The 17,025-nt window shown below is 38.6% G+C and overlaps 1 protein-coding gene across 1 annotated transcript in view; it reads left to right on the top strand.

Moving 5' to 3' along the window:
- The first annotated feature begins 2,312 nt into the window (after positions 1-2,312).
- HAPLN1 (hyaluronan and proteoglycan link protein 1) overlaps positions 2,313-17,025 on the top strand; it is a 59,664-nt gene continuing 44,951 nt past the window's right edge. Inside the window, exon 1 of the mRNA XM_035563195.2 lies at positions 2,313-2,413. The gene's annotated coding sequence lies outside the window, so the exon portion shown is untranslated. The remainder of the gene's footprint in view (positions 2,414-17,025) is intronic.

Here is a 17,025-nt window from a genome sequence, read left to right as displayed (position 1 = left end):
CGAACGGCCCTGCTTCCCCGCAGGCTGAGGCCACGGCTGGCCCCTCGCCCCACCGGGTTTTTTTTTTTGCTGCCTGCCCCATCAAAGCCCCCTCTGTTATGGGAACGCAAGGCCGCTTCCTCCAAGGCTGAGGCCACCGGTGGGAGGATCAGCAGGGCGGTGCACTGAGAAGAAACGTCCCTTTGTTTGGCTGGGACCACTGCAGGTTGCTGCTGCCCCCCGGACAGCTCTCAGAGGGAAGCCCCCAAGCTCGGTGGCCCCTCCAGGCAGTGGAGCTGAAGCCTGGACCTGGGCTTTCGCCCCAGCTCCCAGCCTTCGTCCAGGCCCATGGCCTCTGCCCTAGCGCCATCACTGAGGGTGTGAGCACGGCCTGCATGGCACAAGGTGCTTGGCCGCAGCCCTGGCTAGGCCAGGGCATGACGTCTGCATGCTGCTTTGAACAGCCACAAGCCAACACCTTCATATGTCTAGGATAATCCTGTTTATTTTTATTATTATTATTATTCTTTAAATGGGGTCTGCCACAAAATTGATGACAAGGCCTGGTGGGACTGATGGTTTTAACGCTAGGTTCTTGCACCAGGCTTTGCTGGGTTCGGGCATTTCCAGACTAAGGAGGGCAGATGAGCTGCCATCTGTGTTGGTGGTGCGTGCTGAGACTTTGACACTCGCAATGATAAAAGCTTAGTAGGGTCCAGGCTGACACACGGTTACACTCTTCCATTTAGCTCTTGAGAAAAGGGGTGGGCAGAGCGTTGAAATGAATCTGCAAGACCAAGTTGCCTGGGTTACCCGCGTTCTCTAATTTAGCAGAATTTAGAGGTCGAGGAAATGGGCATACAGTTCTTACTGCTGTTGGGAGATCAGGCATCAAGAACTGTGGCTTTTTTTTTTTTTCCAAGTGAAGGAAAAACAGCTACCTTTGCTTTAACATAGATAACATTATTTGTGCCCCGATTTGCCAAGCTGTACTACGTCATCAAGGCTGGGCTTTTTTTTCCGCCTGTTTTTCTTTTCTTTTCTTTTCTTCTCTTTTCTTTTCTTTTCTTTTCTTTTCTTTTCTTTTCTTTTCTTTTCTTTTCTTTTCTTTTCTTTTCTTTTCTTTTCTTTTCTTTTCTTTTCTTTCTTTTCTTTTCTTTTCTTTTCTTTTCTTTTCTTTTCTTTTCTTTTCTTTTCTTTTTCTTTTCTTTTCTTTTCTTTTCTTTTCTTTTCTTTTCTTTTTTCTTTTCTTTTTTCTCTTCTCTTCTCTTCTCTTCTCTTCTCTTCTCTTCTCTTCTCTTCTCTTCTCTTCTCTTCTCTTCTCTTCTCTCTTCTCTTCTCTTCTTTTCTCTTCTTTTCTTTTCTTTTTTCTTTTCTTTTTCTTTTCTTTTCTTTTTTTGACCTTAAAGAGGTCTTTACAGACCTCTTGTCTGTAGTTTTAAGATGCAAAGTTTCACATGTATGCCTTACATGCCATTGGATTTAGGGAGTCAGAGCCAAATTTTGTGCAGATTTTAGACTTTTTCAGGGGGTTGCTTTTTTCCTGATGTGAAATGTATGATAATCCAGAGATTTCTGCTGCTGGAGGGACAATTTGGCCCAAGGAGGTGTTTAGAAATTTGAATGTAAAGACTTGGGGCCATCAGTCTCCTGACTTTAGGGTTGTGTGGTGCCAGCAACATGAGCAAGGCATGTTCTGTATTTGGGGTGTAATGGGAGAAGCAGGACTTGTTTCCTGGATTAATAATTTAATTGGAAGTTGGGGTAAAACAAAAACACAACGGGATCCTGTTAGGTCCGGCTGTTTCCACCCCTGCACACCCGTGCCTTTCACGCATCACTTTCTCCCTGTCTGAAAGCGCGTTCCCACCCCCGGAGGTAATGGCAGGGTGGGGGCAAATACGGAGCAGGGGGGCTGGGAGCGAGCAGAGGCAAGTGGTCAGAAGTATCACGTTTCTCAGGGTGTCACACACCCTAAATTCAATGATCCCTTCACGAGGAGCACCACTAACAACATTTTTTTTTATTTATTTTTTTTTTTTTAGCTCAGGACTTGCGTGCGGTGCCAGAGGCTTTTTTAGGTGCAGATCTGGGAGGGCAGGAGCTAAGGGGTGAGGACGTCGGGGCAGGGACCTGGAGGGACAGGACAGCGTGCTGGGACGCTCTGTCTGTGAGTGAGAGAGTGAGTGAGAGAGAGAGAGGGAGAGAGACCTCGTGTGTGGGTTTGTTTTTTTCTCTCATTCCTGGGGTCTGAATGGAAAGCACGTTGAGCTGTAATTAAGACAGCTTGGAGGCGTACTTAACTTATGACGTGTTGCTTTTCTTTTCCTCTTGGTGAGAAAGTGGCTCTCTCTTCCCTGAATCAGGTCCTCTGCCACACAGAGCCACAAAGAGAGACTCGGGACACAGGCACACACGCACACGCTAACTTAAGGTGAGCACCATAAACTTCCTCTGCACTTCACTGTCCTCTCTTTCAAATTGTTGGAGAGTTCTGAGAGCATCTTGACTCGGGAGCTCTGTGCAAGGTAAAGAAACTATCGAACTTTTGGGAAGCTTTTTACTCCTTTATTGCTTTAAGTCGGATGGGGATGCAGTGAGCAACGGCTGTAGCATCAGCTGCGGGGCTGTACTGAAAGGATTTTCAGGCAATCTAATTTGGCAGCTAAGGTGGGGGGAGAGTGTGAAAGATGGATTGAAACTGGCTAAGTTTGATGCATTTAAGTACTCTGTGTTACCAAAGGAGAGATCATGTTGCAACTGCAGATTCAGACTGAAATACGAAAGTTGTGTACCTCTGGTCTACAGCTTCCTCCTATGGGATTATACATTTCACAGAGATTTGTCTTTCTGGAAGGATTTCTCCACCCAGTTAGATGCTTTTAGAAGTTTTTAAGACATAAGAAAAGGAGGATGTTAGACTGAGCAAGAATTTCAAGGGCTGGAACTGGATTTCTGTAAAGTACAGACCATCCAGTTGGAAAGAAAAAATATTTTGATAAGATGTGATATATTATATCCTGATGTCATAATTTTTCTGTTTCTTGTCAGAGAAAGCCTGAACAGCATTTGGCACAGGTTTCTCTATCATTTCCACCCTCCAAGACAGTTAGATGGCAGAGGATTTTGAATGTGTTAGCTGGTCCATTGCTATGATAACTGTATCATCTTACTACATGTTTATTTGCTTTTTGATCAAATACCTATAAAGGTGTCATACAGAATATTTGCCATAGCACAATGGCTTGTGTGTCAGGTTTAGATGCAAAGGGTTGGAAAGCATTTGCAAGTTTGAATTGATGGGGGTTCATTACTATTTGTGTGTCATTAGTAAGGACGATTAATTACTGCCTGGATCTTTCAGGGGAGAAAATGTTCCCAAATGTTGCTGCGTGATGTCATAAAACTGATATAACTCCTGCAGGAGGCTGTGAGAACCTGGCAATGCATGCAAGAGAATCCTGTGGATTATTGACAGTGATGAGTTTGTATTAATGATTAGCAAGACTTTTAATGCCTATGTGAGAAGAATCCCATTGTTTTGTTAGGAAAACATTGTTAAGAATATGTGTGACGTGGCAGTTGAAAACAGAGGTGCAGTGAGTCTGTGTAACTACGGATACGCACCCTCTCAATAAACACTTTCTAGAGAGTGAGCATTTCCAGCACGTGGAGAAATGCATCATAAACAGGAAAATTATTATCAGCTCCTATGGAGTGAGAACCAGGAGTCAGCAGTCTCACGCCAAGGAGTGTCATGCAGAATCCTTGTGCTACAAAGAGACAGCTCATGCTTCCTTGGTTTTTCATATCTAATGGAGGCAGATCTTCAACTCCTGTAGAGCATAGCTAAGTGGAGTTGCTCTGAATGCATTAGCTGAGACTCCAATCTGTACGTACTTACCTGTATTAAAGTTATCAACAAGCAAAGAGGGGAAATGGAAAAAAAAGGAAAAAAAGCAGGAAGGAACAGAAAGAAAGAAAAAAGATTAATTTGTGATACTTCTGAACACAGCAGTTAAAGCAAAAGGGGAAAAATAATTTTGGAGAGAGCAGCTTTTTCAAGTTGAATAATAAAAATGTCGAGGTAATAATCAAGACACTCCTGATATGTTCTGAAAATGTGCCAAAATGCTTGTCTTCCTAATAAGATCCCTGAATCTCTAAGCAGATGCTAATGGGGAAGAGAAAAAAAAATCCATGTCATTATGAGGAAAAGTATTATCTATAGCAATGTCCTATTCAGAGACATGACTGACAGTGTAATTCACAGCAAAGCATCCTTTCATTATAAACCTAACAGGTTCAGTTTCCTCTCATTTTCAGCCAGAATGGTTAAAACAACTAGCAACTTCTAAATAACATATAACATAACATAACATAACATAACATAAACAACGTAACATAACATAAAATATGTAGTAGTACAGAGGCTTGAGGTTGTGTGAGAGAGGTTTCAGGATAGAGTGTCACGTTCTTGTGGCATGCTGCAGCGCACCTTTGTTTTTACAATTTGTGACAGGGTAAGAAAAGCACTTTCTACTGCATTGAAAGCTCCCCGGTCTCTCTGATTTTATTCTGAAATGTGACTAAATGAAATGTCATTGTCCACTGTCGGTCACAGTCTGGAACCAAAGAACTGGTATTGATATTTACTTAATCAAGTCACTTAACCTCCTGGCCTCCCAATAAAAATCAGGAAATAATATTGACCAAGCTTAAAAAGTTCTTTGAGATCTTCAAAGGAAGAGTGAGTTTGTAATTGTTTATATTTAAATGTACTGAAAGTTTTCCAATTCAGTGCAAGGATTAAAGAGTGAGACTTGAAATTAGTATTTTCAGCTTTTCATATGCCTTTGCAGTAAAGTAGTGGTTAAGCTACTCTTGGAAGTTGGAATACTTTGCATTTCTGTTTCATTGTAAACCTGACAATGTATTTCACTACTTAAAACTCCCTGAAAATGAATATTATTTTTTTTTTTGGGGGGGGGGGGGGGGGGGAGGAATCATTTTCATATCACAAGCTGCTTCTGTTGCTTGTGAGGAAGTATTAGACATTCTGTCTCTGCTGTTAGTAACTGTAGCATACAGTACTTCACTTGAACACTTGAAAAGGTAGCTTGTAATATGTAGGTAACAAAATGTTCTTTGGGGTAAAAATAAAAAAATAAGTCTGAATATAGGTAGGATTTCAATCAATAGCGTTTAAGGAGGATTAGAGGAAACAGCTGGCTAAACAAATATTAGGTGTAGAGTGGATGCGGTGGTATAAATTAATAATGCAGTTCTTTATCTGCTCTATGAATGGGAGGTTTTGTGGAGATAAGATGACCTAAACACGGTCACTGTCTGCCACCTACTGGATATTGCGAATACTCTTCCCAAATAATTTTCTTTAATTCTGAAACTCTGTAGCTAGTCCAGGTGCAATTTAACTCGAAGTGGTTAGTTTTATTCGTTTTTACCATTAAAAACTGTCAGCTAACTTTTTTTTTTTTAATATATTTTTAAGGGAGGTTCTTTCTACTTTTTTTAAATGCATATTAGATCTGCTAAAACCCAGTTCAGCTTTTATTTAACATAATTTGTCACTAATACCTGTTTACAAGGAGTTGTTAAATCGTTCAGCAACAAATTAACACTTTGCCTGAAATACTGAGCTGTTACTGAAGAAAGTAAATAGATTTTTTTTGCACAAATATTGTGGCAGAAGAATCTATGTTTTGCAGTAAGAATTTCAAAACTCCTTCCAAAAGTCCTTTAGCATGTAGGATGTGCTGTTGTTAAGCCCCCTTTTGTTTTGTCACAGGATATTTTGTCAAGAATAGATATGGAAAAATAAAATGACAAATTATTTCTGATGGCTGATGAAAGGTTATAAACCCTCTTCATCTTCTTTTTTTTTACGCATGTCATCTACCTCCACCTTTTTCAGACCTCTCTAACACTTATCTCTTGGACTATCCTTTCTCTTCATTAGAGAAAGGAAAGTTGCTTTCTGGTGCACTGTGCTGTTTATTCAATAGTAGATGTTCAGGTGCTATCAATTCTCATAGCTCTAAAGAATCCAATGAAACGACATGATTTTAAGCAGACATACATAGGTCCTGAATGTATTTTGTAACTGTTCATGCTATGTGACCAGCTTACCTGCTCCTTCCTCATATGCTTTTTTGAAACTTCACCAGCATCACAGCTCCCATTGCAGTCATCTCCTAGGCACCTAAAACAGCTACAGATCTATGGTTCTGGTGCTACATTATTTAAGTGCCACAATAGCTACTTCACTGTAGACATTAAAATACTTGGCAAAATCAAGCTCTCCGTGCTTCACTCTCTGCTTATTTTCATCACTGTCTGAACAGTAAATCAAATGGCAACACCACACTCAGCAGAACAAACAATTTCCATGTTCTTCTCATTCATTTAGCTTTGATAGTGCACTTTTGTTGTTGTTTGTTTCCTTTTAATTAGTACTACAGAGTGGAAATCTTGAACATGATCAATGGCTGTGAAAACAAACATTTAAAAGATGCATTAAGAAATCTCGGAGCTATATTCTGTCTGAAGACTCCACTGACTACTTCAAAAATGTTTCTCAGGAGTTACAGGAGATATTACCTTAGGAGGTTGTTAGCATGATGCATGAGTTAATGGTTAAAGTGAGCAGGAGCTCTACCTTTCCACTAGTCAGGTGAAGCTTACAAATGAAAGGAAGGTAAAATTCCACAGCAGCAAATATGCTAATTGATTTGATGCAATGCTTCATAGGGTAGCTACCTTTTGTTTTAACTCTGCCTGACATGGTACTGTGAATCACAGGAGCTGCTGAGGGGAAACAAGCCCAAACAGCATTACTGTGAGCCTCTGTAAGGCTGCAGAGTCTCTCCCAGAACAAAGCTTTCCACTAGATCCACCAGCACACAGAGTCACTGCCATTTCCCAGAGCAGGGCACATCAGATGTTATAGCAGAATCTACATCATTAATTGTCTGGCATAACAGAAATGAAGTCATGACACCAGAAGAAAGTGGTTGGATAGATGTCTCTTGCCTCAAAAAATGTCATCTTGGCATTTGTCTAGTACCAGAAGACCATTATCTTGAGATAGCTTTCCATTAACAAATTTTTCTAATTACTTTAAATGCTTACAGTCTACAAGGAACATATGGGCAATGGAGACAGGTTAGATATGAAATGTGTTTGACAGAAATCTAAGTAGCAGAAAACAAGTGCTTCAAAATATTCCTGAGGGAAAAGAAGGAAGAGTTACTTAGGGTAGTTCAGATTTGGGTTTAATCACTTTTGGTCTGTACTTTCACAAGTAGATATTTTAAGTTTTTTGTTCTGTTGTTGTTTGTTTTTGTTTTGTTGTTATGGCATATCACGTTAATTTAAACTGCTTATGTCATGGTAGCTGACATAAGGTATCATTTTTTTGGAGCCTGATCATTGAAAATCGATGATGTTAAATGGCAGACTGCTGTTGATTTGTAGTATTTAGCATACAGGCTATTACCCTCCATTGTTTTAAAACTGGTGATTCATTGTTCCGCTAGTTAGTGGCTATCAGTGCTTGGCACTTGTGTTTTAGAAGATCATATACACAAGCCATAGTACAATACCACTTTGCTGTTAGATTCTGATCCAGCAAAACAATATATAAGCTATTTTACTTACATTAGTAATTCACTGAAATCAGCAGAAATTGGCTCAGTGAATAAAACTATGAATGTATTTCCATAATTTCTCACACAGATGGTCAAAAAGCAGTATATAAAATCCTAGCCTGAAAATATATTTATTATAGACATAAGTCTCTCACTGATGTCAGTAGAGTGTTTGTTTAAGTAAAACAGAGCACATTTTAAAAGAGTGGAGAAATCAAGACCTGCACCTGTGGCATCTCTGTGTTGAGGAAGTGCAAGTTTAACGTAGGAAAAGACTTTTCATTGCTAAAATAACTTCCCAAACTCTCTATTTGGAACTGAATGACTGTTCATCTATTTATTAGTATTTAAGAAAGTACATGCTACACCCAAAAATATCTATGCAGGTTGTTTTTTTCCATAAACATATTTTCAAACAGAAGAAAAACCCAACTCTGAGTCATATACAAAAATACTGACTACACCAGGAAAATCACATTGCAAATTTTCCTATTTTGTAATACTGGTGAAAACATTATAGTGTTGGTCCCAACCAAGAGATTTACAAGAAGTGTGTCAGAGAAAAAATAAAGTTACAGGAGGTGCAGTAATTGGTTGTTTCATTGAAATGGCAGTGATGTTTGTGTGTTGCAAATACATCAGGTCATAATGGTGCTGCCACCTTCTGATATACACTGCTTATTGCCTGAGGTAATTTGCTCCCGTTTTCCCACACCCAAGATGCTGTACATGTAGTAATGAAATTCCATGTTTTTAATTTCATGCATAATACAAACTAATGAATGTATTTTTTATTTTCAGCTAAAATATGTTTCAGGATTTCCAGATGTCTGAAACAAAACGTCAAATTTTGCCAAGTTTTTGTAACTTGTTTCTTTAATAGCTTTGATTATATAGTTCTGAAATAGGTGTAGAAAGTAAGATTCAGCTTTTGCTAGCAAGTCAAACAGGCAGGCAGATTTTTGTTGTTGCTGTGGAGACCTTGCATTATGAAGTTTATTTATTTATTTATTTATTTATTTATTTTTAATTAGAACACATTTTCAGTAGTTTACCTGGCTACTGAAATAAAAGATTCATTTGTGAAGTGACTGTGTATTTATCTGGTAGTGCATGTGGTTGGATGTCTGGTCACATATGTCATACTGCATTTGGGGGACTAAATGGTCATCTCTGTGAGCCAGGAACTGGTAGAACACTAAAGATGTTGATGTTGCAAACATTTTCGATATTTTGTCCAGCTAAAACAGTGACTAAAGAGTATGATAATCCGGCTATTATAATAGATAAACATAACCAGAGAGTACTATGATTTTACTCTTAAATATTGAATAACATTCTTGATAAAGCATTGTAATATGGCTGCAGATCTATTTTCTGAAAAGTAGTTAGAAATGAAAAAAAAAAAAAAGGCACAGAAGCCAACAGATTAGCTTTAGCTTTTGTTAAAGACTAGAAACACCTCTGAATGCCAGGGCAAGAAACACCACATTCAGAGTCATTCACCAAGTGGCTATTGCCCAGCGTGGCAGGGGTGATGTGTCCCCTTATGCCCTGCACATATGGGTGGATATAGTAGGAGATGGATAGAAACACTTGGATGCTGCAGTGGTTTTGTGTCTTTCAGCACAGTTCCTTTGAGCCTGTAAATCATGTGCCAGAGAAAAAACAGTTGCACTCCAGATGTGTGACATGCTGGTCCCATTCTAATAATGTAACATATAAAAAGTAGAGAAGAACAAGCAGAAGCTGAATGTATGTACAGGAGCAAAAGGTGCAGTGCAATTATAAAAAATAAAATAAGTCACACAACACAATGATGACTCCTGGGAAATCTAGCAGGAAAAAAAAATGTAATTTTAAATCAAGAATCTCTCAGAGTAGATCAAAAGCATAATAAAACATTCGTCGATGTGCCTGGGTGGTTCTCTTTAATATCAATGTCTGGTCGTTCAGACAATGAATGGGTTGTTGCATCTAGTTTCCAGACATTTCTTTCTGTTAACCCCATGAGCAGCTAAAACAAGCATAGAGCTATTAGATTTTTCCAAAGCAAGCTCCATATCTGACTGCATCTGTGTTTTAATTTATGTTCCACTCTGATCAAATGAGACAACAAGAAAAATTTTCAAGTCCAATAGGGCATTCCCTGGTAGGATGGGAGAACAATAGTCGCATGTATGACATCTACATGAAGAAGCTAGGAAGGTGTTGTCTTGATAGAACTTGTGTAGCATGTTTTCAAAATTGGTTAGGAAATCCATAGCTCAATGTAAAAACAGAAGCACATCTAAAATGGGATTTTGCCAGAGCTAGTCAAATTTGGTACTCTTGTATTTTTGTTAGTAACCTGGACAATGGAAGAGAAAAGATGCTTAAGTTTTTAGACAACATAAAACTGGGAGACCTTAATGTATTTTGGAAGCTATGCTTTGAAGTTAACATGTTCTTGCCAAACTGGAGAAAACAAAACCAAAAACCTTTTCAATCAATACTGTATGGTAAACTGAGGCAGAAAGAAAACAATGTACAAGGCTCAGTAAAGCTTTAGGTCTCATCTGAGCTTGTTCATCGTGTCAGGCACAGTATTGTCAGAGCTGTAGAGACCAGCTAAAGAAAATCCTAAGGTAATAAAAATTACAAACTTGATAGTTTAGGGAAAAACAAACAAACAACAAAACTTGGAATAAATAACTAAAAATATGCAATTATTGAAGCCTAGACTAAATGTGAATGCACTGAAGAAGAGCCTTCAGAAGTCTTTAAATCATAAGAAGGTGCTGAATAGTCTGTTTTCCATGTCTATAGCAGAGAAAAGCAATGGGTGCAAATTGCAAGAAGAAAGGCCAGGGAAAGAGATCTCTGGAAGTAAAGATGAGAAAGCTCAGGCATAAGTTATCTGGGAACCCTGTGAAGTCTGTGCTGTTTCAGTTTTCAGTAGCAGGTTGGACAAAATGGATAGAAGGTTGAAGGAAGTGTCTCCCTGTTGTTCTCTGTTGGACAACTTCTCTACAAATCGACTGAAAGACAGTTTTATTTGGGAGAAAAATTTTTGAAAGTTATGTGTTGGTTCAGCATCTGAACTTGCAAAAGAATATTTAACAAAATTGAAAGAGGTTAATGAGTTTTAATAGTTTGTGGCTCATGAAGAGATCAATTTGTCCTTAAATGTAGTGGAGACAAAAGAAGACATCCTCACCAGTGCATTGTACTTTGGGTATCAAGCTGATAAAACTTTTAGATTTACTGTGTTTCAAGAAGTGTCAAACAGCAAAAAATATGCAAAGAATTATGAGATAAAGTCACTTGGATGGCACATAGTCAAGAAATAAAGGTTGCCTATCAGAAAATTAAAGCTACCACATTTATGGAAAACACTGTAAATGTCAAGAGAAAGTACAAGCATATATTTCCAGAGCAGAAGACATAGATCCTGTCAAATCATGTTGTGAGGGCAACTTATTTTTGTCACATTTGGTGACTGATGCAGATTCTGTTACTTTGTCTGAAGAATGTTGTTTCAGGAATGCACCATTACTGAATTATTGCAATTCATTTGTTTGGACTTCAGCCTTCTCCTGATGTCATATTGGGAAAATACGACTTTATTTCTAGCTGATTATGAGTTTGAGCAAATCTATATTTATTTCTGTGACTCACAGTGTTCAAAATAGTCATCTCAGAAAACAACCTTCATTCTGCAGACAGTGATATTCATTGATTCATTTTTATTTATTTTTATTACTCCAGAAACTGCCATTGAACTATGATTTACAGCTTTTATGCATTTTTTTTTTATTGGTGCCAACTGCCCAGTTTATATTGAGTTTCTCATATGAAAGTTAAATAGAATCTTACAGATGTGGTGTTATAATGGGGCCAACATGTTGGAGGGCACCCTATCAAATATATCTAAAGGGAAGATTAGGGTCTCCAATGGACCACCTTTGGAGTTCCTTTGACACCAGACAATTTAACATATTTCTTATATCAGGCTTGAATATTCCTTAAACTGTGACCCAATGTCATTAGAAATTGAGGATCAATAGACTTAGTTCAATAAATGTTGGCTTTTTGTCTTCTAAGCCCACACAAATGCCACCTTTGGCAATGGCCTTTTTGGCAATGGAGTCCCGGTCCCATTGTGTCTGCTTCAAGGGAATTTATAGATAGTCTTTGTAGTCCATAGGAGAAGCAGAAGCAAGAATATGCTTCTTTTGCAGTTAAAGTTTGGCAAATTCAGTTACTGTGCAATGTGCAAATAAATATGAACAAAAGGACAAATTAAAGACTGTTAGTCAACAGCTACAACTCAGGATGCTCATCTTCTTTTTAGAAACGGACACTGTCTTGCAGACTTGAAAAAATAAATAAATTAGAAGGCAGTTCTGGTTCTTTATGGGTCCATAAGCTCTTCCCAGACTTCAGTAAGGAAAATGTAGCACTAAGAAAATCTACATGGATTTACATTAAGGAGAATTTGGTTCATATTTCCCTGTCATGGAAGCTTAAACATGGCAGGTCACTAGAAAGCACAACAGAAAATTCTGGAAAATCTCATAATATTTTATGGGTTTGTTTTAATAGATCATCAGCTTTAAAGTCATCATATTAGGTAAGAGTCTTGATTTATACTAAGAAAACCCTCTTTGGCTTTTGTGCTTACAATGGCAAACTTGAATATATCAACTGCAGAAGTAAATTAGTGAGTCCTAACCACATGGTTCAGTCTAAGAATACTTTTTATCTCTTGGCTTAATAAGGCTGAAAGGGGCATTCTCATCTCAGTAGTGCCCAATGACAGCAACAGGAGGCAATGGGCCCACAGTAACATATAAGAAATTCTGTTTAAACATGAGAAAGACTTTGAGATTAAATGAACACTGGAACAGGTTCAGGTTACCCAGAGAGGTTATGGTGTCTCCATCCTTGGAGAGATTGAACTGAGGTATTGGACTGGACAGTTTCCAGAGGCCCCAGCTATTCTGTGATTACGTGATTTGTACTTTTACACTCAAACTCATATTTGCTTCTGTATCATGTGTACTCATGGTATTGAAGAGATGAGAGTCTTTAGCAAAAATGAGCTATGGGTTCTTTCATGGCTGTTTAGATATACAAAAACCCAAGAATAAAGGAGGACAAGATACTACAAAATGATGCCAAACTTCCACTCTAGCAGCATTTTCAGGTGTTATTCAAGGAAAGAGGAAGAAAAGCAAACACAAAGAGAAAGAACAAGTAAAAGAATCAAAAAAATGCAATATTGCTTTTCCTCAAAGAATAGAGGGATGTGAAGAGGAAGCTCACCCCTTCTGAGCATGTTAGCTACTGCTGTCAAATGCTGAACAACCCTGTTTAATTTGTGTTTAGCTGAATCTAGAGAAGGAAGCAAAGAAAGGCAACATACAGAAAACATGATGCTTATTTGCATTATGTTCCTCAGTTGACTCTTCAATTTCCTATCATGCAGCCCTTAATTGCTCTTGGATTTGACCTTTAATGCAATTCTCTAGCATTAAACTGATCAGCATCTCTAGATTGACTCAGGAAGCTATGGGTACTTAATGGCTGATTCAGCACTCAAAGAGCCTTTTGAAGTGTTATCTTTAATCTCAAAATGACTTCGAATATATTCAAGTAGTGTATTGCTTGGATAGTGAGGAATGAACCAGCAGATTTGTCCATGATTCTGACCTTTGCTTTCTTCCTCCTGAAATAAAATAACAGAAGAGGATAGCTGGAGGTTCATAGGCACAAAATAGACCATTTGGGATAAATTTGTGCCTGCTGTATCTTTCTAATATAGTTAATCATTTCACTCTTACAGGAATTATAGTCTGATTACTAGTCAGGCAACTTTGCTGACAATCTGAAGACCAGCACCTTACTGCTTACATCTCCCTGCCACTGCCACTGGTAATTTCTCGGTGCTCAATGGAGTGCCCACAGAGGACTTACAGGGAATCATTATCTTAACTCCTTGCTGTGTAAGGGAGAACTGTGGTTGCTGTACTAGCAGTGAGAATGTGACACAGTATCAATTTCAGATTGGGGCATCAGAAAACAGATATTAATTGTCATCTTTTAATTATTTATTATTTGCGATGGGCAAGAAAGAATTACTGGGTAGTTAAGACTTTTTACTGTAAAGATATTTTACTGCTGCTTGACAAACATAGTTTCATTTCCCGCTCATTTAAATTCCTTTGTGACCTTGAATAAGTTGGGATCTTCTTAGCACTTCATTTCTCTGTCTATAAAAATGGGATGGTAAAGCTTACCTTTTTCACAGGGATATTTTGAATTCATGTGGGTAACCTGATTGGTTTATCTGGTAGTGGTATAGAGCCACATACAAAATGTGACTGTGCAACCAGTTAGTCAAGCAAGGCATATTGCTGCATCAGGCTCAGTGCTGTCTGATTTCTTCTTTTGACAGTATCACAGAAAGTATATATATGCCTTCATGCAAGCCAGCCTAATCCTGGCCATCACCAGTGGTTTGGGGTGGAACTGTAATGAAGGAACAGCAGAGAAAGTGCATGGAGAGTACATAATGTCATGAATTGTTGCTCAGTTGATACCACACAGTTGGCTTTATACTAAATTCATGGTTCCAAAGGGGTTTATGAGTCTTTGTGCAACACTGAATGATAGCAAGCTACTAACTGAGCCCAAAGCAGCAATTTCTCTAGAAGCTGGAATAGTTCTCAGCACTGATATTGCTTGGGGCTGCCATCTTCTCCAGTTCCGCAGATAGCTATTTTTCCAAATAAAGAAGAGATGGCTGCATATTAAAGACTACAAGAAAGTAAGGACATGAAAATGGGAATGTAGGTACAGAAAAGAATTTAGATGGCCTGGCAGCAGGGGGAATTACACAATTAAAAAAAAAAAAAAAAAAGTCATCTTCTTTGCTTTGCTTCTAGGCATTTTGCTTTGCTTCTGGAAAAAAAAAAAAGTAACTGCTAAACAGAGATATGGGTAGAGAAAAAGGAAAGGAAAGGAAAGGAAAGGAAAGGAAAGGAAAGGAAAGGAAAGGAAAGGAAAGGAAAGGAAAGGAAAGGAAAGGAAAGGAAAGGAAAGGAAAGGAAAGGAAAGGAAAGGAAAGGAAAAAAGAAAAGAAAGGAAAAGAAAGGAAAAGAAAAGAGAAGAGAAGAGAAGAGAAGAGAAGAGAAGAGAAGAGAAAAGAAAAGAAAAGAAAAGAAAAAAAAAAGAAAAGAAAAGAAAAGAAAAGAAAAGAAAAGAAAAGAAAAGAAAAGAAAAGAAAAGAAAAGAAAAGAAAAGAAAAGAAAAGAAAAGAAACTCAACGGAACAACCAACCAAGCAAAAAAACAACTAAACAACAACAACAAAATTCATACAGCTAGTCTCTGGTTGGACTTGATGATCTTATGGGTCGTTTCCAACCTAAATGATTATATGATTCCATGTAAATCTATACCCATTTTAGTGATCAAAGTTAAAACTGTAAAAATGTGTATAGTAATAAGAATTATATGCTGCCAAATATGGACATTTGTGCAGCTTTTTCAGTGCAAGGGAACCCCCATTATTTACCTTAAGATAAATTGTCTTCATTTTGCAAAGATATAAACATCTACACAAAGTAGAATGCAACTGAAAATCTAGTCAAGGTGCTTTGAGCAATGAGATTATTGTTGCACGTAAAGAAGGCAAAAAAGGCACTTCTGGCTCATACTTTGTTGAAACCAGCCATGCAACTTTCCATTGTTTACTTTTCTAAAGGTTAATACAGTGTCCTGCAAAACGTTAAATAATTACAGTAAAGATTGCATATGTTAATGTCTTCTGGCTCATTGACTCACAGACCAATAATATTCCTTTTTACTATATGAATTCATCCTTCCTTTAAAGTATATATATCTTCTGGAACGATTAATTTGTAAATTCATAGACTGAATGGGAATAACTTTTTGCTATTCCTTACTGCATATTCAGAGCAGGTAAAATTATTCCATTTGCTGGCCATAAACATCATCTGTCATGTCAGTGTCTTGTATTCAGTGCTAGCACCTTAGGTTAGATGATATATTGCTATTATCTTAACAGTTTTATTCTTGCAAGTGCTGAAGTAAGGACTGAGTTACCAGAACACATGATCTTCTCTGTTAAAGCATCAAAGAGTGGCTAGTTGTGGTTGCAGCCTAGAAAGCCAACCATACCCTGGGCTGCACCAACAGCAGCGTGGGCAGCAGGGTGAGGGAGGAGATTGTCCCCCTCTGCTCTGCTCTGGTGAGACCCCACCTGGAGCCCTGCACTCAGCTCTGGGGCCCCTAGCAAAGGAAGGACAGAGGCCTGATAGAGCAAGTCCAGAGTAAGGCCATGAGGATGATCAGAGGACTGGAGCACCTCTCTTTGAGACGACAGGCTAAGGGAGTTGGAGTTGTTCAGCCTTGAGAAGAGAAGGCTCTGGGGAAACCTTATAGCGGCCTTCTAGTGCCTAAAGGGGGCTACAGGGCAACTGAGGAGGGACTTTGTGTCCGGGGGTGTAGGGATAGGACAAGGGGGAATGGCTTTGAACTAAAAGAGGGGAGATTTAGATTAGATGTTAGGAGGATATTCTTCACTCAGAGGGTGGTGAGGCCCAGGCCCAGGCTGCCCAGAGGAGCTGTGGCTGCCCCATCCCTGGCAGTGCCCAAGGCCAGGCTGGATGGAGCTGGGGGCAGCCTGGGCTGGTGGGAGATGTCCCTGCCCATGGCAGGGCATTGGAACCAGATGATCTTTAAGGTCCTTTCCAACCCAAACCATTCTGTGATTGTATGATTCTATAATTTTAAACAGTGTATTTAAATGGGCCGGAAGATGTAAGGGATTTTATACAATTTAAGTTATATGTAATAACCTGTTATACCAGGTTGTTGGGTTTTTAGCATCTGAGGGAGGACGTTTATGACCTTGGAGTTTCAGGAAAGCCAAGATGGACTGTCCCCACTGTGGGCAGATACAATGCACACCATAGCAGATTCAGGCAGTAACCACTGATCTGCTTAGCACAAGCTCATATTGTAAAGGTTTTCTTCACTACTGTGAAAATAATACTTAGGTCTTACAAATCTCTTTTCATTGCTACATCTTAAATGGCATTACAAAGATGGCAAGCAGCATTAACTCATTTTGCAAAAGTGGAGAGGAAGTTAAAATTATTTTTGTATTTTTTTAATTATTTTTAAATAAAAACTTAAGTTCTGGAACACAGCAGTTTTGAAGGAATGGGGAATCATATGGCTTTTTCTTGGCTGTACATCTCCAGTGTGCAGAGAATCCTGAGTACTTTCATACATACAGATGGCAACAATCTCCCTTTATAGCATCTGTGCAATGACTGCGTCCTGTATACTGCTTAGAGATA

The sequence above is a fragment of the Cygnus atratus genome, chromosome Z (genome assembly GCF_013377495.2).
Source record: "Cygnus atratus isolate AKBS03 ecotype Queensland, Australia chromosome Z, CAtr_DNAZoo_HiC_assembly, whole genome shotgun sequence".
NCBI classification, from domain to species: domain Eukaryota; kingdom Metazoa; phylum Chordata; class Aves; order Anseriformes; family Anatidae; genus Cygnus; species Cygnus atratus.
This window is presented reverse-complemented; position numbering and strand designations above follow the sequence as displayed.